Below are 24,085 nucleotides of genomic sequence, written 5' to 3' on the forward strand. Positions count from 1 at the left end.
CAACGTTTCCTCGCGGCAATGTCACGCCACCGTCTCAGGAGCAGTAGGTCAGCTGGTGTCGCCTCAGGCTGTTGTTCCACGTAGCATACGGCGGCCTCGAGAGCAGCGTAGCCATCGGTGTGACTCATCATCGGTGCAGCCTCTGCCTCGTCGTCCTCATCACTCTCACACTGCGATGGAATGTTAACCATGTCAACTATAGAAGAGTCTGTCACTTCCAACTGTTCGTCCGAATTTAACCAATCGCCTACTTCCACCTCTTCTGCCTCTTCAGACCCTGGCAATCTTCTGATTAAATTACACAATGGTTGATCGTCCTCATCTGCTAAATCTTCAGTTTCTGTGTCTGGTATACTTTCCTGTAGAATTTTCCTCCAGGACTTTGAAATTGTGTCTGACTATTTCGCTCCAAGATTCGCTAATCCAGTACACGACGTCCTTCAAAGTCACTTTCTTCAAAGCTCCTACAATGCTTGCGTTGTCTTCGGAATGCAGGACTGACTGTAGCAATCGCCGTCGATACTTTTTTTTTGTGTAGGCATTCCAGAACGCCCTGATCCTTGGGCTGAATGAGACGGGTAACGTTTGGTGGGAAAAACAAGGCACGGATACTTTCGCACTGCAGTTCTCCTGCACTTGGATGTGAGGACGCATTATCCATGAGCAAAATTGCTTTGGATAGCAGTTCCCTTTCTTTTAAAAAATTGTTGCAGTCAGGTACAAATGAGTTGAGAAACCAGTTCTTGAAGATTTCCTGATTGATCCAGGCATTATTCTGATGTAACTTGTTTTAGTTTGTGGTTTCCAGTTGCATTTGAAATTGCCATAACTGTGAGCTGCTCTTTACTTTTTTTGTGCCCAGGAGCACTTTTTTCTTCACAAGAAGCAAGTTGTCTCGCTGGTAACATTTTAAAATTTAGCCCAGTTTCGCCACAGTTATTTGTTCATTAGACAAATTTTCGTCAGTTATGATTTTTTTAAAGTCGACGGTAAATTTTGAAATGGCCTGAGCGTCACCAGAGAGTTTTTCTCCACATACATCTAGTTGATGCACTCCATACCTCTTCTTCCACTTGTCGAGCCAGCCCACACTAGCGGCGAAATGGTCATCTCCTTCCTGCAGCTGGTTTCTGAAAAATAAAGCTTTTTCTTGCAAGATTGGGCCAGAAATCGGAGCACCCGTCTGTCTCTGTTGGGTAAACCACATGAACAATGCCTCACTTCTTTTTTCGAAGTCTGACTTCTTTATACTTTTTCGTCTGAGAGATTCGTGTGAGCATTTCTGTGAAGAAAACTGTTCCAATTTAAGTTGGTTTCTTCGCCAGTCACCAACAGTAACTTCACCGACACCATATTCGAGAGCAAGTTTTTTTTATTGTTTCTCCTTTGTCAAGTCGCCTTATTGCTTCTAATTTTAGATGCAAAGGCACAAATTTCCTCTTTTTTGTTACAGCACTCATCTTTGTAAGGTGTACAACGGAACACACAGTCAACAAACAAAACGACACACAACACTGTACAGTACAGATACTGGGAACTACAGCAGCGTATGAACTCCCCAGTTTTGATCGGTAGCAGCCGGCAATAGTCGGGGTATTTCGTGCCATACTGACCACAGATGTTCGTGCAACAGGGCAGCGAGCTAATCGTCAGTGTTGATTGCATTGTCGTCTGCTTTGTCACTGAGCTGTACTCTCCCTATCTCCCTAACTATCTTTTGCAATGATGTTTTCATTATTTATCATTTCATTAAAAAAAAAAGAAAGTAGATCGTTGCAACTTTTTTTTAAAAAAAAAAAAAAAAAAAAGAGGCTCGGATTATTTGAAACTCGAACTATCGAGACTCTACTGTATATTCTTACCACATGAGTCATATTCTACAACATATGTGTAGTATGACATTCGCCAAGACTATAGAAAGAGAACAGACGCGTCAATGACCGAACAGACAGTTCATAATTTTGTGAAAAAAGGGGGGGGGGGGTCACGAAGGAGATGTGAACACGGATCTCCCGCTCTGTAGTCCAACATAACCACGACACCGTGGATCTTCCAGTTCGCTCGATGTTCCACATCTTGTGCTTGGACGTTCACTGTTTCTATTTTGCTTCTATAATCATCCTTGATTTTCGTTCAATCTTTGACAGGCTATCCACTGGGCCATCTAACCATTAAATCTGAGGAGGATGCGATGTGGAGTTTCCGTTCTAAGTGCGTCCTGTTACACCCGCTCTGGGCGAGCATGCTCTCGTCATACAGTTCCATGGTGCTCTGTTTTTGCTTGCCGCTCTTTCCCAGCCAGTTTAATGATTCGCATTTCGCATTACTAGCTCAGTCTGTTGACGTGAAGTTGTTCCTAATTTTGGTGATAAAAAGTCAACTACAGAAATCTGGTTTGATGCCTTCCATACAATGATTTTTCTTACATAAAATTCACATATTGTTACTATTTCATGGACTATTTCCTACAGAACTGAATTGTTTCCACTCTGTCATTGGAAAGGATTGCAGTATCATCAGAAAATGCAAGGCAATGAATATGAACTTCATCCGTAGTTTCATTTTGTTATTCCCTAATCACTTTTCCCTAAACTAAACTGAAAGGTGGTGGTGGGGAAGGGGGGTGGGAGGGGGAAGCCGAATCCTTGTCTAAGCCCGGTTACGATATGAAATTGGCCAGGAAACTTTTCTAAGGCGGTATTTGATGTAGATCAGGCAAAAAAAGGATAGTTTGACTAAACTGCTGAAGTGTTCAATGTAAGGTCCCAAATTATCATAAATCTTTAACAGCACTAGTCCATATAAAATACTTGGAATACGAAAATGGCCGAAACTTAAGGTAAAAGGGACCGCAATATTAAGTTCTGTATGGAATACGAACTGGAAGGCTAGGCTGGGCACCAATGGTGGCAAAGTTTAATTGCCGAAAAAGCAACGGTTATGTGTAATGAGAAATAAATACCGCAGACAAAGATAATTTGGCTGAAAAATATTGCAGTGAACGTAAAATAGTAACAGAAAGAAGACACAGAGGAATTAAATACATCAGCTGCCAATGGACATTGATTTAGATCAATAGGGAAGTTAAAAATTTGTACCAGACGGGGATTCGAACCTGGGGTCTCCTGCTTACTAGGCAGATGCGCTGACCACGCCATCCGGTCACGGTGGTCACCACAGCCACACAGACTATCCTAGCAGGCCCCCAGATTCTCAACTAATACCATATATATATATATATATATATATATATATATATATATATATATAAAATTTCGCTGGTAAATTCTCAAATCATGGCACAGTGGAAAGGGGAGATTTTTAGTCTGTAAGCTTTGGACTAGCAAACCACGCGATTAGGAAGCAAGTCAGAGAAAGGATCTCTTAACGCTCAGCTTGGCATATTCTCTGTACATAGTCTTGAGATGTTGGTGACAAACCACTCACGAGAGAAACTTATCCGCTAGAAAAAAGGTAGCCCGAAGTTTCAGATTCAGAAAATGCATAAATACGAATCGTTGACCACAAATCTATTATAGTACCGTCGAACACTTGTGTTGAACGGATGGTTAAGTAAAGTACAAAAGTAATTTTCTGCCTAGTAAGTGCGACAAGACAATGATCTGGAACCGTGAGAGCAGACAGATATGTTTGTGCCGTGGAAGACAATGAATAGAAAGAACCCATCAAGAACCAATAACTTCATAATAAAATTACAACTAAACAAAGAACTTCATGGCAGATTTAAACGAAGCCGATTAGGTGCATACTGATAAAAGATCAGCGAATTCAAAACAAACGTAAGGACAGGTACGTAAGCGTGTTTCACCCAGTTCAAAAACCAGATCTTACCGGCCAAGTTGTCAAATAGGTCTAAAAGTAAGAGAACTAAGCCATCTTCGCCAATGTTCGTTAATCATGGTATCACTGGTGTGCAAGAAGATAAAATTAAGACGTGAAAACCCGATACTTCGTTCCAAAATACTGCATCGTGGACCCTCAAACCCCGTTCCTACTTTCGATCTTCGTCACTTCCAAAAACAGCATATACACAAATAAGTTAGGGTGGAATTTAAATCAGTTGAAGTCACTCGGCAGACGGGCGATCTCTGGACGTAATGGGGCGCCCGTTAGAATCTGCACGGGGTATGTGGAGGATCTGACACTTCTATCAACAATTGTCATAAGTCGTTGGAACAACTGAGCGTGCCAACGGATTGGAAAGAGACTCAGGTCGTATCAATCAGTAAGAAGGGTCGCAGGACTGATGGTGCAAAGGTGTTGACCTATGACAGTTTGTCGTAGACTTAATGGAAAACCCATCGTGTATAATGTTTCTCTTCCTCTAAATCAGTGGTCGTCAGACAGCGGTCCGAATCAAGAACTCTTACAGCCCGCGGTTCTCAGCCGTATTTTTATAACAATATCCATTTAACAACTAACAGCCGAATCCAAAAGCGTCAACTGAATAGTTCCATAGGAGTGTACCTTGCGTACTCAGTAACAAACAAAAGTGCTTAGAGACAGTGATATTTTAATATATGTTTAAATTTAATTGACGCTGGCGAATTCAGCCGTGAGATAAGTAAAGTTGGCCGCATATCTCAGGTACAGTGGGATCTGTATATTAAAGCTCTCATTACTGGCAACACACATGCCGATCAGCTGCTACTGCATGAATTTCAAAGTGAAGTGACAGACTCAAATACCCATTACAGACACACTCGTCTTCAAGTGCGGTACATGTTTACAGCAAGACATATGAAGTTAAGGCCGTTGTAATGCAACGCCATTAGCGGATGGAAAATGACGTTCAAAACATTTAGTAATCATTTGTGATCGTGTCTCATGTTGCGTAATGTATTTAAACATAAATACAAGTAGCTTTATTAATCAGTTTATCATCGATTCACACAGACGACACCACCACCACCACCACCACCACCACCACCACCACCACCACCACCAGTTCGTCAGGCAGTCACACTGTCACGACTTTGGTGTCGATGAGGATGGCAGCAATCAAGCAGAAGAGTCGACAGAAAGTGTTCCGAAAGATGGCGACTTTTAACAATTATCCAGCTGCCAATCTATCCCGCCCTTATTATTGCTGGTCTATTGCATACACATAGAATGATATTTCATGAAGGTAGCCAATTAATCACGAGACTGATACATATTCAGGTATTCTTCACCATGTCAGTATTGACTCTTGAGCACAAAGATTGACGGTAGCTGCTCTGGAGAATGCAAAACTCTGCAGTCATTAACGTCATCCGATACGCACTGATCGTGTAAGACCGAGACCACTCGTTCATGAGTTCTAAATAGTTATAGGTGGTGCTAAGGTTGATGCCCTTTTTTTTTAATCTAAAAAGCCGCCTAGTAAATACAATGTGTGACAAATAGAATATCCGAACACGTATATGAAGAGTTCTATAGGCATAACTCCATCATCCATACTTTATGTGGGTGCATGATAAGAGGGGAAAGCAGCACCCAGTGATCCTCAAAATAGAGTGAAAGGGCCACTGTCTTTTGCCAGTGTCTAAATGACCTGGTGGATAATGCTGTAGCCTTCTGTGACTCTTCACAGACGAAGATGTTCGTTACTGGGAGGTGACATCGATGGGAAATACTACTGGCCATTAAAATTGCTACAACTACAACGTGCTGACATGAGAAACGTTTCCAACCGGTGTCTCATACACAAACAGCACTTCACCGGCGTTGCCTGGTGAAACGTTGTTGTGATGCCTCGTGTGAGGAGGAGAAACGCGTACCATCACGTTTCCGACTTTGATAAAGGTCGGATTGCAGCCTATCGCGATTGCCGTTTATCGTATCGCGACATTGTTGCTCTCGTTGGTCGAGATCCAGTGACTGTTAGCAGAATATGGAATCGGTGGGTTCAGGAGGGTAATACGGAACGCCGTGCTGGATCCCAACGGCCTCGTATCACTAGCAGTCGAGATGATAGGCATCTTATCTGCATGGCTGTAACGGATCGTGCAGCCACGTCTCGATCCCTGAGTCAGCAGATGGGGATGTTTGCAAGACAACAACCATCTGCACGAACACTTCGACGACGTTTGCAGCAGCATGGACTATCAGCTCGGAGAGCATGGCTGCGGTTACCCTTGACGCTGCATCACAGACAGGAGCGCCTGCGATGTTGTACTCAACGACGAACCTGGGTGCACGAATGGCAAAACGTCATTTTTTCGGATGAATCCAGGTTCTGTTTACAGCATCACGATGGTCGCATCCGTGTTTGGCGACATCGCAGTGAACGCACATTGGAAGCGTGTATTCGTCATCGCCATACTGGCGTATCACCCGGCGTGATGGTAGGGGTGCCATTGGTTACACGTCTTAGTCTCCTCTTGTTCGCACTGACGGCACTTTGAACAGTGGACGTTACATTTCATTTCAGATGTGTTACGACCCGTAGCTCTACCCTTCATTCGATCCCTGCGAAACCCTACATTTCAGCAGGATAATGCACAACCGCATGTTGCAGGTCCTGTATGGGCCTTTCTGGATATAGAAAATGTTCGACTGCTGCCCTCTCCAGCACATTCTCCAGATCTCTCACCACATGAAAACGTCTGGTCAATGGTGGCCGAGCAACTGGCTCGTCACAATAAGCCAGTCACTACTCTTGATGAACTGTGGCTTCGTGTTGAAGCTGCTCTGTTTGACTCAATGCCCAGGCGTATCAAGGCCGTTATTACGGCCAGATGTGGGTGTTCTGGGTACTGATTTCTCAGGATCTATGCACCCAAATTGCGTGAAAATGTAATCACATGTCAGTTCTAGTATATATGTCCAATGAATACCCGTTTATCTGTATTTCTTCTTGGTGTAGCAATTTTAATGGCCAGTAGTGTTGTTACGAAACTCAGAGTTGCAGATAGTAAGCACTTAGTGCAAAGATTGACTGCTGACTGTCGTCATAACTAAATCTAATGTAATGTAATCCGGGTGAGTAGACGGAAAGACCAGGTATTGTTTGACTGGTGACCATCCACAACACTGAAAAGTGTATTCCGAGAGATTTAAAGTAGGAAGAATATTTAACAAGGGAACCTCCCCATCGCACCCCCCTCAGATTTAATTATAAGTTGGCAAAGTGGATACGCCTTCAAAAACTGAACACAGATCAATCGAGAAAACAGGAAGTAGTTATGTGGAACTATGAAAAAAATAAGCAAAATATACAAACTGAGTAGTCCATGCGCAAGATATGCAACATCCAGGATTATGTGAGCAAAGGAGCGCCGTGGTCCCGTGGTTAGCGTGAGCAGCTGCGGAACGGGAGATCCTGGGTTCAAGTCTTCCCTCGAGAGAAAATTTTACTTTCTGTGATCTGTCCGTTTGTTCATTGACGTCTCTGTTCACTGTAATAAGATTAGTGTCTGTGTTTTGCGACCGCCCCGCAAAACCGTGCGATTAGTAGACGAAAGGACGTGCCTCTCCAATGGGAACCGAGAACATTTGATCGCAAGGTCATAGGCCAACCGATTACTCCACAGGAAAACACGTCTGATATATTCTATACGACACTGGTGACGGTATGTGCGTCACATGACAGGAATATGTTGTCGACCCACCTAACTTGTACACTTGGCGAATGGGCAAAAAGAATCTTCTACCTTGCCCGATTTAGGTTTTCTTGTGGATGTGATAATCACTCCCAAAAAAGTGATGAAAACATAAGAGTTTGTCACATAAACTGCACCAAATGAATGCAACAGTTTCACAGTCGCACAGTTTTCCCTGTGCTCTATCAAAACATATGTTTTTAACGTTTTCAAATTTTTCCGTGTGTAGACCGTCAAATCCTGCATATGTCCAAGCAAATCTGAACATGTCCTGTAATTTTGGAGAGCGAAATTGATTATGTGTGAGTGCATGAACTTTGATAATTGTCTGAAAATAAAAAATTAAACTTTTCACTTGAGGGAAGACTTGAACGAAGGACCTCTCGTTCCGCAGCTGCTCATGCTAACCATGGGACCACGGCACTCCTGAACTCAGAGTATCCTTGATGTTGCATATCTTGCGCATGGACTACTCAGTTTGTATATTTTGCTTATTTTTTTCATGGTTCCACACAACTTCTTCCTGTTTTCTCGATTGATCTGTGTTCAGTTTTTCAAGGCCTATCCACTGTGCCAACTTATAACTAAATCTGAGGGAGGTGCGATGGGGAGGTTCCCTTGTAAATATAGCTGTGAGGACGGCAATTGTCAAACCCTACGGAACTATAATGCAAGCGAGAAAGAGATGGCTTCAAATCCATCCTTAGACTAGTTCTGAAGTATCGTTCGACTGTCTGGATTCCTTACATGGTTGAGATAGCAAAAAGGGATAAAAAATTAGAAGCATTGCAGGCTGCATCACCGGTTTCTTTCGTCAGCCTGAGAAAGTTAGTTAGTTCCATGTTCCATGGGTCATTTTGCACGATAAATCGTAATAATGTGAACAAGTCATTTTATATTCACATAGAAAATTTATTTAAAAATAAGACTACACGCTAAACGTTTAAGAATTCTTTAATATGCAGATGTGGGTAAGTAATTCCTGTCTGCCTCCTTTTACACATTAAAATAATAGAAATTCTTCTACGAAATAAGACGAGTTGTCAAGGAAAAACTTTTTCAGTTTGTTTTCGAATTTTACTTCTCTGTCTGTCAGATATTTTATGTCTCTGGGTAAGTGATCAAAAATTTTAGTTGCAGCATCGTGCACCGCTTTTTGTACAAAAGGCAACCTTAATGTGGCGTACTAAGCGTCATTTTTCCTTCTGGTATTGAAATTATTACATCATTCTTCTTTTTGAATTGCAGTGGATTATTTGCATCAAAGTTCATGAGGGAATAAATATACTGTGAAGCAGTAGTCAAAATTCCGAACCACCAGACGACTACAAGATGATCGTGGCTGAGGATCACATAATATTCATACAGCACGTTTTTGTACAATGAAGACTTCCTTTCTTAAATATGAGTAGCACCAGAACATTATTCCATGACATTATTGAATGAAAGTATGCAAAAGTGTGATTGTCTCTCCACCAGATTTGCAATGATTCTAAGCGCAAATGTGAGTGAACTATGTTGGTTTAGGAGATCCAAAATGTGTGTTCTCCCCTTTACGTTCTCATCAATATGTTCACCTAAGACTTTTGAAGTTCGCACCCCATTCATTATTTCTTCACCATGTGTTACACTTATCAATTGTGTAGTATCCCTCGATGTGCAGAACAGTGTATGTTGTGTCCTTTCAAAATTAAGGGTGAGACCATTCGTACAAAACCAGTCAGTGATACAGTTAAGAACATTTTTTTACCGGTTCTTCTGATTCTAAATGCATGCTTGGATTGATTACAGTACTAGTGTCATCGTAATGACATCTATGGATTCATTGAGGTGCGTACGGACAGGCAGACTTGCCAAGTACTTTAGAATGCGTTTTCCGAAAACAGTCTGGAGCAGCTAATTAAGACAGCCCACATGCAATGAAAATATTTTAGATCTTGCAGCTACAAACAGGGCTGACCATCTCGACGGCATCAGTAGAGAGACGAGGATTCAAAAATAGCCTTGTTACAAGAAAAACTAAACTGCTAATATATAATTCCCTAGTCCAACCAGTTATCACATACGGCTCAGAGGTATGGACGTTGACAGAACACGATAAAAATGCTCTAAGAAGCATTGAGCGAAAAATACTACGCAAAATCTATGGGCCAATAAGGGAGGAAGGAGGCTGGAGAATACGCTACAATGCCGAATTACAAGAGTTAATACAAGGCAGAGACATAGTAAAATTTGTGAATTCACAGCGATACGATGGCTAGGACACTTTGAGAGAATGGCAGAGGATAGAATTCCAAAGAAAATGATGAAAGGTATGATCCATTCAGTTAGGCGAAAAGGGAGACCTAGAAGAAGATGGATCGATGAGGTAATAATGGATATCAGCAATATGGGAGTCCGGGGGTGGAAAAGAGCAGCAAATAACCGAGAAGTGTGGAGGAAGATTGTTGAAGAAGCCAAGGCTCACCAAGGGCTGTAGAGCTACTGAAGAAGAAGAAGCTACAAACAGGGCTGACCATCTCGACGGCATCAGTAGAGAGACGAGGATTAATGGTCATAACATTGTCATAGCGATGATGATTACTAAAGTTAACAAATCCACCAAGAATTCTACGAAAGTGTTTCTGTAGAAAGGGCAAATAAGCAGTTGTTTGCAGTTTACTTTGAGAATGAACTGGCATCGTTCAGTTTCAGTATGACGGACGTAGAGAAATTATGGGCAAAGTTCAAAAGGACTGTAAATCATGATCTGGTGAAGTATGTGCCTAACAAGTGGATTAAGGGCTGGAAAGACCCACTGTGGTTCGCCAATCAAATTCGGAGAATCCTGAGTAAGGCTATCGCTACACGAGGAAAATAACACTGGTTATTTGCAGGAAAGTGTTCTACAGACTCTACTGGAGGGAGAATCTATTCTGGACTTAAGCTAAATACTGATGATAATTTTGAAATCGGTGTAATATAGTCCAATCGCTCACGAACCGCACTGGGGGAAAAAGGGTACCACGTAAAATCGCTGAGAACACAAAACACTGATTAGGTAAAAAGAGGGGATAATTAAACGGGCGCCAGCCCACTAGGGCAGTGAATGTCCAGAGTCTTGGGAAAGGTAATGGCAAAGAAATTTAAGCAAATAATCACTGGCGTGACAACAGAAGATTGTCACGCTTTTCCACGGCACAAAAGTTCACGAGTAAATAAATAAATCAGAAAGCACTGAGTTTGCAGTTTCTTCTTCTGAAATACTAAATTGTAAAAGTAATGTTAAATGAAATTACTGGTTAAATAAATGACCGGTTTAACTTAAACTTTGTTAAGTAAAAAGTGACTTTCAATAGCCTCAGTGTAACGTAACGCAAAATTTAGAAAAAGGCAAGCAATTTACTTTTGATTATTCAAAGATCGAACTGAATTCACTTTAGGCAAATGAGCAATTGATTTTACTTTTAATATAACAACAACAGAATACATAACAAGTCAGCAGAAGTCACTCGCTAAGCTAAATACAAAATAAATGAAATTGCGCACTTTTAATTTGTGGTGTATCTTTAGTTATTAGTTTTGCCAGTGAAATTTTACTTTAAGTAGGCTATGTCCAGCGATACAAGAATGAACATTTAATTGAAGCAGAAAATTTAGACAAACTGGGCATTAGCAAACACAAAAAACTGGCAGTGAATAGTTAATCAATTTTCGTATTCTTAAGACACTGTGATTTCATGGAAAGGAGAGGGACCCTTCTTGGTAATAATGTCTGAGGACATTGACAACACAGTGCCCTGTAAGTTTTAACTATTGCAGGTTATTATTAAGGTTAGACACACTTTGTGAAAGAAATGTTACTGGGTAATGCCTGCGTAAGTTTATAAATTTTCACTTAACAATCTTACGATGTTGTAGCTGTAGGAACGACGAAGAATGTGGCCGACGACAATGCTGAGCTGCCGTTGCTGTTCGAGAAGAAACAGGAGTCGTCTCCAGAGACACGGATAATTATGGGACAGGCAAAAGTTGGAAATGCATCTCTCCCTGCATGTCCTGCTACCGTGCGTTCCATACTCGCGGTTAACGAATCAGGCGCGAGCATAGCAGGGCGACCTTAGCTGCACACCGCGTCTGCGGAAGCGAGCAACAAACACTTCTGCACTCTTTCATGACTCAAGCTGCTTTGCTAGCAGTGCGACAGAGACTCTCCATACGCACAGATATACAATGGCACAGCTACTACCATTTCGTCAATAAAGTTCCCTTGGCTATTACCCAGCAATTTGCAATATTTTCGTTATAACTACAGTCAGAAATAAATGCCCTATTACATCGACTACGTATTATGTATACTTTCTGTAAGATAACTTGCAGTTTCAGAATCATAAGTATAGTACAAGTTATCAACGGACATTAAACGGCGAAAATTTTGGATGGTACAGAAGGTATTTAAGCTGCATTTTCGGTGTTACAGGTTGGTTTAAGTGTTTTTAAGATTTAAAGAAGATTCATAGTATTGGTAAAAATTTTGTAAGATCAATGCATTCCTATGTAAGCATGTTGGTAAAATAAATGGTATGCCACATAATCAGCCGTTTTTCCACACCAGACTCGTGCATTCAAGTCTGACCCACTCAAGAGCCACTCTCTTACACCCCGTTCTTGTGAAAGTAAGGCTTCAATTTGTAACGCACACTACTTACCTACGTGGCAAATTGAAGCTGACGCATTGTTATTAATGCACAGTATTGTTTCCAAATTCTTTCGGTCATTTCAAAAGTTCATTTCGTGGAGACAAATTCTTGCTGTAGTTAACCATTTTGCGTAGTTAGAGAAGATGCGCTGCTACAAACTGATTACGTACTTCAGAAGTTGTCAGATTGTATCTAACAGTACAGTTGAAGCTGTAACGCAACAACACAATACTTCGTATTTTTCACTTTTTTCATAATTTTGATACTAATCTCAGATTACACGTTTGTATATTTTGTTATTTTATTGACCATACTAATTATTTGGAATATTGTAACGCAAATTTAGTGAAAATCATTTGAAAATAATGTTCTAAAGCAATGTAGTGGATAGTAACAATGTCTAGCCGAAGATAATCTCGGCGTGGCACTAACATTGTTGGTACGTGAGAGAGCGTACAAAGAGAGGTGTAAGTTAACAGTGGGACTGGATAATGGCGGAAGTATGAGCAAAACTTTGTTTTTGAACTTCGTGGTGATAAAATGTTGGGCTAGGCGCTGTGAACATAACGAGCACTATTGTGGTCCACGGCAGAATAATTATTTGAGAAATGTTTCAGTAGTATTAATGGAATAATAGTATATTGTGGCCCGTTGCTTTTAATTCTGCTCGTGAGTAGAGAGAAGAGTCTGTTGCCTATCAACAGTCATCAAATCTTTACGCTATGCCTACAGCAACTCCAAAGTAAGACAGTGCAATAACAGAAATTTAGAAATTTAAAAGACTTAACAAAATATCTACAATGTTCGGTTGGTGACTAATATTGTACTTTGGTAACTTCAGAATTATTTAGTGTCAATAATTACCCCCAAGTCATCACTACCAACAGTAGGAGCCTGCTCCTATTATTTTAATAACTGAGAAATGAAAAGGACTTGCATTTTAAATTTATGGAAGACCAAGACAATCTTAAATTTTGTTAGCTCAGTGAAGATAGAAACTCTAGAATTTAACTGGCAGTGTTGATCAACTTTAGCCAATTTAATTACTTTCATTACCTTTCTGAGAAAGCCCCATCAATCATGTAAATCAGTTTGTCTGGCAAGACTGCCGTACTTAATTTATTCTAAAAGTGTTATGTAAATATTTGTTTATCTGAGTGTGGCGTTGCCAGTTTCCATTGCTGCTGATTGTGACGCATTTTTATTTATCGCTACGAGTTTTGTGTATTGAAAAGAAATGATTACTGAAACTTGAAAATAGGAAGCATTATAGTAAAGTAAGATTCTTGTATCTTTACTGCATTACGTGTAGCAATTAGTAAACGACTTTTGATTTTAAATTATTACAAAGTGTTAAGTGTAAGGAAAGCAACTCTCAATAATTTTATAAGGTACCGTATTTTCAACCATGCTCTCGTATGCGTATTAACTGTTACGGCCTACATATTTTCAGGAATTGTTACGTTAACTTCATATTTTCACTCGACTTCACCAGTTTCTTAACTTTTGCTCAAGCACGATCTAGCGAACCTATTATTAAGGAACCTCAGTTCTGCTAAATTGCAGTTCAAATTTAATAACATTCTCTTTCACTTCTCAAAGTTATTCCACATCCTTACGGATATTCCACTTTCGATTTTACTAGCGCAACGTATTTTCCTGGCATAGTAACTTACAATGGAATACTTATATGCATTCTGTCGGTAAAAAATTCTTCGAGTTTTCTGAAAATTATCGAAAATTAGGTACACGTCATCTAATTACTGTAGGTTGTGGATAGGTTAAAAGGTGTTCTGCAATCAGTGAACGTTGCGCCAGTACGCGTTACCACTTACCGTAATTTGTACAAGTGTCACAGGCGGCCAGTAGGCTAACACAGGTTCATCATTTTACATCTACATCTACACACATACTCCGCAATCCACCATACGGTGCGTGGCGGAGGGTACCTCGTACCACAACTAGCATCTTCTCTCCCTGTTCCACTCCCAAACAGAAAGAGGGAAAAATGACTGCCTATATGCCTCTGTACGACCCCTAATCTCTCTTATCTTTGTGGTCTTTCCGCGAAATGTAAGTTTGCGGCAGTAAAATTGTACTGCAGTCAGCCTCAAATGCTGGTTCTCTAAATTTCCTCAGTAGCGATTCACGAAAAGAACGCCTCCTTTCCTCTAGAGACTCCCACCCGAGTTCCTGAGGCATTTCCGTAACACTCGCATGATGATCAAACCTACCAGTAACAAATCTAGCAGTCCGCCTCTGAATTGCTTCTATGTCCTCCCTCAATCCGACCTGATAGGGATCCCAAACGCTCGAGCAGTACTCAAGAATAGGTCGTATTAGAGTTTTATAAGAGGTCTCCTTTACAGATGAACCACATCTTCCCAAAATTCCACCAATGAACCGAAGACGACTATCCGCCTTCCCCACAACTGCCATTACATGCTTGTCCCACTTCATATCGCTCTACAATGTTATGCCCAAATATTTAATCGACGGGACTGTGTCAAGCGCTACACTACTAATGGAGTATTCAGACATTACAGGATTCTTTTTCCTATTCATCTGCATTAATTTACATTTATCTATATTTTCAGTTAGCTGCCATTCTTTTCACCAATCACAAATACTGTTCAAGTCATCTTGTATCCTCCTACAGTCACTTAACGACGACACCTTCCCGTACACCACAGCATCATCAGCAAACAGCCGCACATTGCTATCCACCCTATCCAAAAGATCATTTATGTAGATAGAAAACAACGGCGGACCTACCACACTTCCCTGGGGCACACCAGATGATACCCTCACCTCCGATGAACACTCACCATCGAGGACAACGAACTGGGTTCTATTACTTAAGAAGTCTTCGAGCCACTCACATATCTGGGAACCAATCCCATATGCTCGTACCTTAGTTAGGAGTCTGCAGTGGGGCACCGAGTCAAACGCTTTCCAGAAATCAAGGAATATGACATCCGTCTGATACCCTTCATCCATTGTTCGCAAGATATCATGTGAAAAAAGGGCAAGTTGCGTTTCGCAGGAGCGATGTTTTCTAAAGCCGTGTTGATGCATGGACAGCGACTTCTCTGCCTCAAGGAAATTCATTATATTCGAACTGAGAATATGTTCGAGAATTCTGCAACAAACCGATGTTAAGGATATTGGTCTGTAATTTTGAGGATCCATCCTTCTAACCTTCTTACATACAGGCGTCACCTGCGCTTTTTTCCAGTCGCTCGGGACTTTACGTTGGGCAAGAGATTCACGATAAATGCAAGCTAAGTAAGGAGCCAATGCAGTCGAGTACTCTCTGTAAAACCGATTTGGAATCCCATCAGGACCTGGCGATTTATTTATTTTCAACCCATTCAGCTGCTTCACAACCCCAGGGATGTCTATCACAATGTCCTCCACACGGGAATCTGTACGAGACTCAAACGGCGGTATGTTTGTACGATCCTCCTCCGTGAAAGATTTCTCAAATGCTAAATTTAAAATTTCAGCTTTCGTTTTGCTGTCTTCCGTTGCCAGGCCAGACCGATCAATGAGTGACTGGATGGAAGCCTTCGACCCGCTTAGCGATTTTACGTAAGACCAGAATTTCCTAGGTTTTCAGCAAGATCTTTTGCTTAGGTATGACGATGGTAGTGGTTGTATGCTTCGCACAGCAGCACGAATCTCTACTAACTTTTGCCTGTCCTCATTCTCCCGATCTTTCTTGTACCGCGAGTGCAACTGTCCTTGCTTCCTGAGCACTCTTCGAATTGCGCTGTTAAACCACGGTGGGTGTTTTCCGTCCGTAACCCAGTTTTTCGGCACATACTTCTCCAATGCGTGATTTACAATGTGTTTAAAATTTGCCCATAATTCCTCCACGTCTATCCTACTGGAAGTAAATAAAATCGAATACTCTCCTAGCCTTCTTGACCGACTTTTTAACTTTCGTAACCATAGTCGTAATGACAACATCATGATCACTAATCAGTGTCTCAACACTGACACCGTCGATGAGGTCTGGTCTGTTCGTGGCTACCAGATCTAAAATATTTCCATTACGCGTTGGCTGTCGATTTAGCTGCTCAAGACAGTTTTCGGATAACGTGTTCAAAAGTAATTCACACGACGGCTTGTCTGTACCACCTGTAATGAATCCATAGACATCCCAGTCTATACTAGGTAGGTTGAAGTCGCCTCCGACTAATATAGCATGATCCAGGTTCTTCTGCGATACGGAATGTAAACTTCCTTTGAATGATTCTAGAACTGTCACGGTGGAACCTGGTGGCCGGTAATAACACCCAACAATTAACTTTATTTCTCCTAGCCCTGTTAAACGTGTCCAGATAACTTCACAATCACACTCTACTTCGACCTCTGTAGACACAATATGTCTAATCTGTCTTTCCGATACACGTTCCAACCCTCACTAAATATTTCAGAACTTCCTATCTCAGGATTCATCCAGGTCGCAGTCCCGAGAATAATTTGCGCGCCGCCTGCTTCCTAGAGGGCAGTAAATTCAGGAACTTTATCCCGAACACTATGAACATTTACTGCTAATATCTTGGTAGCTGAAGTGTCTTTACACTGAGCGCCTCCTGGTTTCCCTCCCAGCACGTCGACTGGTGAGTGTTCATCGGGACACCTCACACTACTGTCTAGCCTAAAAAAACCCCATGTGCACGTCACAAGTACTTTGCTATCCGAGTAGCCGCTTCCTTTGTGTAGTACATCCCCGACATATCTAGGGGCGTCCTACAACTCCCCACCCAATAGCGCAAGTCTAGAAATCTGCAGCCAAGACCGTCACAGAGTAGACGAAGCCTCTGGTTGAGACCCTCCACTCGGCTCCAAACCAAAGGACCCCGATCCACTCTGGGAACGATGCTCCAAATAGAGAGCTCTGCTTGTACCCCACGTGAGAGGCCAGTGGTCTTCACCAAATCCGCCAGCCGCCTGTACGAACTGAGGATCGCCTCAGAACCCAAGCGACAGGCATCATTGGTGCCGACGTGAGCAACTACTTGCAGACGACTGCATCCCGTACGCTCGACAGTCGCAGGCAAGGCCGCCTCCACATCTCGGATGAGGCCTCCCGGCAGACATACCGAGTGCACGTTGGAATTCTTTCCAGCCCTGTACGCTATTTCCCTAAGGGGCTCCATCACCAGCCTAACGTTGGAGCTCCCAATAACAAGCAAGCCTTTGCCCCCGTGTACCTGCTCGGGCCCTGCTGAAGAAGCGGCCACCTGCCCACTGACAGGATGGACGGGCGAGTCCAGCCGGACAGCCTCCACATTAACCTTCCAGCCCGAGCGACGCGAACGCGTTGCAGTCCGCCATTCACCCTGAGGTGAGGGCGGCCCCAACGCGCCGGGTACACTAGAAGGTGCCTCGGCGGCTGAGCCAGCGGACGCAGCAAGCGACACCTGGGGTGTCTCAAGCGACGCGCCAGACCCTCCGCCGTCGCTGCACCTCGAGGCAGCAGCCTGAAGGCGGCTGGCCGTGGCCAACAGCACGCTCAGCTACTCGCGTAACGCGGCCAGTTCCTCCCGCGCCCGCACACAGCACGCACACACCCTATCCATCCTACTGCTAATATCTGGACGTATAGAGTTGCGACAAATAAAACAGCGATATGCGACTGCACAGTTGCGTCACCAGCGCCAGATTGAGCTGCGACATATGAACAATTACTTACGAACTAAGCAATCAAATGTCCACGACTACGCCACAATACAGATATTGCAATGCGATCCTACCCCTATCTTAGTACAAATGACAACCGTCTACGCGATGTTACTCTCTACCGTTATTAAAATTTAATACTACCCCTTTCTAATTCGAAAATACGCAAAGATCCGAAAAATTTCACCACGCAAGCACACAAACACACAAAATAATTTGAATTAAACCTGCGGAACTAATACGAAAAACTGAATATACGACTAGTTTCTGCTACTGCTGCTCGCACACGTCACTCTGCAAGCACAGATGAAACTGCACTGGCCTCTGTCTGTTGCTAACTGACTCTACGAAATAAATAGAAAGCACTGGCTGTCCAAAATAAACATCTGACTAACGACTCCGCGAATTTATACTTTACAGCTATCATTAAGCAATATTACTCCTCTCAAATACGAGAATACGCAAGGATTTTATGTACTTAGATATGCAAGCGCACAACACCCGGAAATAAATTAAGAATCAAACTACAGAACAAATATGAAACCTAAATATGCGACTCGCTACTGCACTGCTGCTGCACTGATACTTCACCAGCGGCTGCTCAAGGCTCACTGTGATGTTTAACAGAGTGCTGTCCCACTATATGTGGCGTGGGACTTTGATTGCTATGTTTTACATGCTGTCCCAGACACTGTTGCAATGTCAAATGGAGGGGGGGGGAGGATACCCCATATACTGTCTCCCTAAATAAAGAGACTTATTTCCGACAGTATACAATAGGGGGATTAATCTTGGGCTCATAGTTCAGTCATTTGGTGCACGTCAATGGAGTTTTAATACCCTTATGCTACTACAAGTATATCTACAAAGCTCATTTTCTCGGCCATTACAAATTCATACATATAAATACATTCAACACATACTTATATCACGTAATTACATTCACATATATTCATATTACATATCGCACGTCCATGGCGTGCTAACGTCGTAGTCTCTTATTTCTCCTTACATTTGTTAAGCAGTATTACCAGGGGGAAAATGTTACATTTCTTAAATTGTCCTGTCACGGTCGCCACTTTATAATATACTGGGATAGATGATAATAAAATGTTGAAATGCGTGGCTTTTTGAAATGTATTGAATTAATGAGATTAATTTTTCGGCATGAATGACAAGCACAATAAGCTGAGCTATGCCTGGAAATAAGTTCGTATTAGTTGATATTATTTTGCTGGGCGAAGTAGTTTCTTTCTCCGCTGTAGATTTGTGCTTACCATTCTTTATAATGCTTCGTTTGGTCGCCGTGTTCACCTTTGAAGTCTTGACCGTGTTCCCATTAAGCTTATCGGATCTTCGTAATTTTCCAAAGTACACAGGTGGGCTTCAGTTCTTGTAATTATTGTACTATTTGAAATAACAACTCACACGACCTTTCTGCTAATAAAACAATAATGTATTTTTCTAAACGGTGCACATATGAAATACATACTCCTCACTTATTCATAGCGACCCCAAAATGGCGGTCTACAATTACTCGCTAAAAATGGCGTGCTTCTCACTCGTTCACTAGCTGAGCGCGAATCCTTCCTTCCTCCTACTGGTACCGGAAAAAATCCTCTGTTTTTTAACAACTGAAAGTCAAAAAATACATGACGGTAGGCATAGGCTCTATGATGTACTACCGCTTCATCTTCTCTCTTTGCCTTTAAAGAAGACGAAAACATAAAGGAAATGCAAATGGTTTATCACACCCAGGAATCAGTGCTGAGGCCAATCATGTTCCTTATTTATATAAATCATATCCTGTTTAGTATTACAGGTGATCCTAACATATTTCTGTTTGCTGATGACACTAGCTTGGTAGTGAAGGATGTTGTGTTCAACGTTGGCACTGTTTCAAATAGTGCAGTTCAAGATGTAGGTTCATCGTTTGTAGAAAAGAAACTAACGTTAAATCACAGGATGACTCAGTTTCTACAGTTTCTAACACACAATTCAACAAAACTTGACGTTTTCATTGCACAGAATGGGCATATGATTAGTGAGACTGAACAGGTCAAACCTCTGGGTGTTCAGGTAGATAGTTAACTGTCGTGCAAAGACCATGTTCAGGATCTTGTTCAAAAACTTAATGGTGCCACTTTTACTATTAGAACTGTATTTGAAGTAAGTGACAGTTCGACATGAAAAGTAGTCTACTTTGCTTATTTTCATTCGCTTACGACATTTTGTATTATATTTTGGGATAACTCTGCCCATCCACGAACGGTATTTTTGGCTCAGAAACGAGCGTTCTGGCAATGAGTGGTGTAAGTTTGCGAACCTCTTGTCGACCCATATTCACTAGTCTGGGTATTTTTGACGTTGGCCTCTCAATATAATTATATATTCTTTACTGTCGCTTCTTGCCAACAATTTCACCTTATCCCAAGGATTAGTAGCTTTCAATCAGTTAATACTAGGTAGAAATCCAATCTGCATTTCTTTCTCACCTCCTTGACTCTTGTTGAGAAAGGCGTGCAGTATTCTGCTGCATCCATTCTCAATAAGCTACCACAAGAATTCAAAAATTTCAGCAGTAATCCATGCGCTTTCACAACTAAGCTGAAGAGTTTCCTCATGTGTCACTCCTATCCTGTCCAGGAGTTCCTTGAAAAATTAAGCTGATTCTTGCGTTAAATTGTTGATTGAATTTATGTAAACTTATAGCTTGTCGTCTTTTTAGGATTCATAAACTTCTTTTGTCTATTATTATTTTTGTGTTGCAATTTTATGTACTGACACATTCCATGACCCTGTATATATGCTCATCAGTTTGGTCCTACGGGACTAGATATGTACAACACAATACACTACAATACAATACATTTTCTATTGGGTTAAGATGGCGTAATTCAGCGGGGTAGTGGGTGGGACAGGGTGCTAAGAGTTTTTGTCAAACCAGGAAGATACGTACAAAGCTCTGCAAACAAGGCTGATACATTTGAAAACTAAGTGTTCACAGCCTATATCCATAAAGATTTAGAAAGGGAAACACTTGGTAAACGATACTGTAGAAATATACATGTTTGTCTATGCTCACGATATCCGAGATCAGCGCGTCGCAGTCATGGTACAGAAAACAACGGAAACGTTATAAAATCGCCTCTGCCACTTGCTGTGGGTTAAATGCCTAGTTGGCCACTCGGTGCGCTCGACACACGCATTTCTTGTGCTCCGATAGGAGCATTTTTCGGCTGCTTTCCTTTTCCCCGCCGAAGCAAGCCCTGTAACTCACATAAAAAGGAATGTACTGGTCAACAAAATTTAGATTGTTTACTTATGTGAAATTGAAATAATGCAAAACTAATTTTACACCTCACACCGAATTTTACGTGCAAAAAAAAAAAAATTACTGTATAAAATTTTCGCTTCACACCGGATTTTACGCCCCTATTTTACATGTACAAGTAGAGTAACTCTGAACCTCTGTACCTCGAAAACCGATATGAAGAAAATTTTCAATGTTGTTCCAGATCGGGATCTCAGGAATACATCGTAAAAATTATAGGCATTTGCTGCACATAGCCGTCTAGGAATCTGCGATTCGGTTTTCGTCCGCCGCAGACAGGGAAAATATAGTACAAAGATCTTGCTATGGAGTTTCCGCAGAAACCACCCATGAACTAATGCGGCCTCTATACCTCGCATGAAGCTCACCGTAGACCACATCAAACGCAGAAAGAACCGATCGATTTGCTCCATTTTCCTAAGCCGATGGAAGTGTGATATTCGTAGTTTGACCCAGTACTGTAGGGCAGTGCCACAAAGACGATCATTCTGCTGAGTATACACTATTGGCCATTAAAACTGCTACACCACGAAGATGACGTACTACAGACGCGAAGTTTAACCGACAGGAAGAAGATGCTGTGATACGCAAATGATCAGCTTTTCAGAGCATTCACACAAGGTTGGCGCCGGCGGCGACACCTACAACGTGCTAACACGAGGAAAGTTTCCAACCGATTTCTCATACACAAACAGCAGTTGACCGGCGTTGCCTGGTGAAACGTTGTTGTGATGCCTCGTGTGAGGAGGAGAAATGCGTACCATCACGTTTCCGACGTTGATAAAGGTCGGATTGGAGCCTATCGCGATTGCGGTTTATCGTATCGCGACATTGCTGCTCGCGTTGGTCGAGATCCAATGACTGTTAGCAGAATATGGAATCGGTGGGTTCAGGGGGGTTATACGGAACGCCGTGCTGGATCCCAACGGCCTCTTATCATTAGCTGTCGAGATGAGAGGCATCTTATCCGCATGGCTGTAACGGATCCTGAGTCAACAGATGGGGACGTTTGCAAGACAACAACCATTTGCACGATCAGTTTGACGATGTTTGCAGCAGCATGGACTATCAGCTCGGAGACCGTGGCTGCGGTTACCCTTGACGCTGCATCACGGACAGCAGCGCCTGCGATGGTGTACTAAACGACGAACCTGGGAGCACAAATGGCAAAACGTCATTTTTCCTGATGAATCTAGGTTCTGTTTACAGCATCATGATGGTCGCATCTGTGTTTGGCGAGATCGCGATGAACGCACATTGGAAGCGTCTATTCGTGATCGCCATACTGGCGTATCACCTGGCGTAATGGTATGGGGTGCCATTGGTTACACGTCTCGGTCACCTCTTGTTCGCATTGACGGCACTTTGAACAGTGGACGTTACATTTCAGATGTGTTACGACCAGTGGCTCTATCCTTCATTCGATCCCTGCGAAACCCTAATTACAACAGGATAATGCACGACTGCATGTTGCAGGTCCTGTACGGGCCGCTCTGGATACAGAAAATGTTCGGCTGCTGCCCTGGCCAGCACATTCTCCAGATCTCTCACCAATTGAAAACGTCTGGTCAATGGTGGCCGAGCAACTGGCTCGTCAATACGTTAGTCACTACTCCTGATGAACTGTGGTATCCTGTTGAAGCTGCATGGGTAGCTGTACCTGTACACGCCATCCAAGCTCTGTTTGACTCAATGCCCAAGCGTATCAAGGCCGTTATTACGACCACAGGTGGTTGTTCTGGGTAGTGACTTCTCAGGATCTATGTACCCAAATTGTGTGAAAATGTAATTACATGTCAGTTCTAGTGCAATATATTTGTCCAATGAATACCCGTTTATCATCTGCATTTCCTCTTGGTGTAGCAATTTTAATGGCCAGTAGTGTACAAATGGTCCATAGCCCAAAGACTATCCAAAACACTTGACCCTACCTTTTTATCACCAACGGAAACAGATGTATGAGCACCAAAAAATACGTGCCGCGTTTTGAAACGTACTAGGTACGCATGGAATACCATGCCTTTGTTGTTGTTGTTGTTGTTGTTGTTGTTGTGGTCTTCAGTCCTGAGACTGGTTTGATGCAGCTCTCCATGCTACTCTATCCTGTGCAAGCTTCTTCATTTCCCAGTACCTACTGCAACCTACATCCTTCTGAATCTGATTAGTGTATTGATCTCTTGGTCTCCCTCTACGATTTTTAGCCTCCACGCTGCCCTCCAATGCTAAATTTGTGATCCCTTGATGCCTCAAAACATGTCCTACCAACCGATCCCTTCTTCTAGTCAAGTTGTGCCACAAACTTCTCTTCTCCCCAATCCTATTCAATACCTCCTCATTAGTTACGTGATCTACCCACCTTATCTTCAGCATTCTTCTGTAGCACCACATTTCGAAAGCTTCTATTCTCTTCTTGTCCAAACTGGTTATCGTCCATGTTTCACTTCCATACATGGCTACACTCCATACAAACACTTTCAGAAACGACTTACTGACACTTAAATCTATACTCGATGTTGCAAATTTCTCTTCTTCAGAAACGCTTTCCTTCCCATTGCCAGTCTACATTTTATATCCTCTCTACTTCGACCATCATCAGTTATTTTACTCCCTAAATAGCAAAACTCGTTTACTACTTTAAGTGTCTCATTTCCTAATCTAATCCCCTCAGCATCACCCGATTTAATTTGACTACATTCCATTATCCTCGTTTTGCTTTGGTTGATGTTCATCTTATATCCTCCTTTCAAGACACTGTCCATTCCGTTCAACTG

The 24,085-nt window shown here is 42.2% G+C and overlaps 1 protein-coding gene across 1 annotated transcript in view; it reads right to left on the minus strand.

The window, feature by feature from the left end:
* The window catches only part of LOC126481506 (b(0,+)-type amino acid transporter 1-like), a 438,794-nt gene that overhangs the window by 195,435 nt on the left and 219,274 nt on the right, over positions 1-24,085 (minus strand). The window lies entirely within an intron of this gene.

This window comes from Schistocerca serialis, chromosome 5 (genome assembly GCF_023864345.2).
Source record: "Schistocerca serialis cubense isolate TAMUIC-IGC-003099 chromosome 5, iqSchSeri2.2, whole genome shotgun sequence".
Classification (NCBI taxonomy): Eukaryota; Metazoa; Arthropoda; class Insecta; order Orthoptera; family Acrididae; genus Schistocerca; species Schistocerca serialis.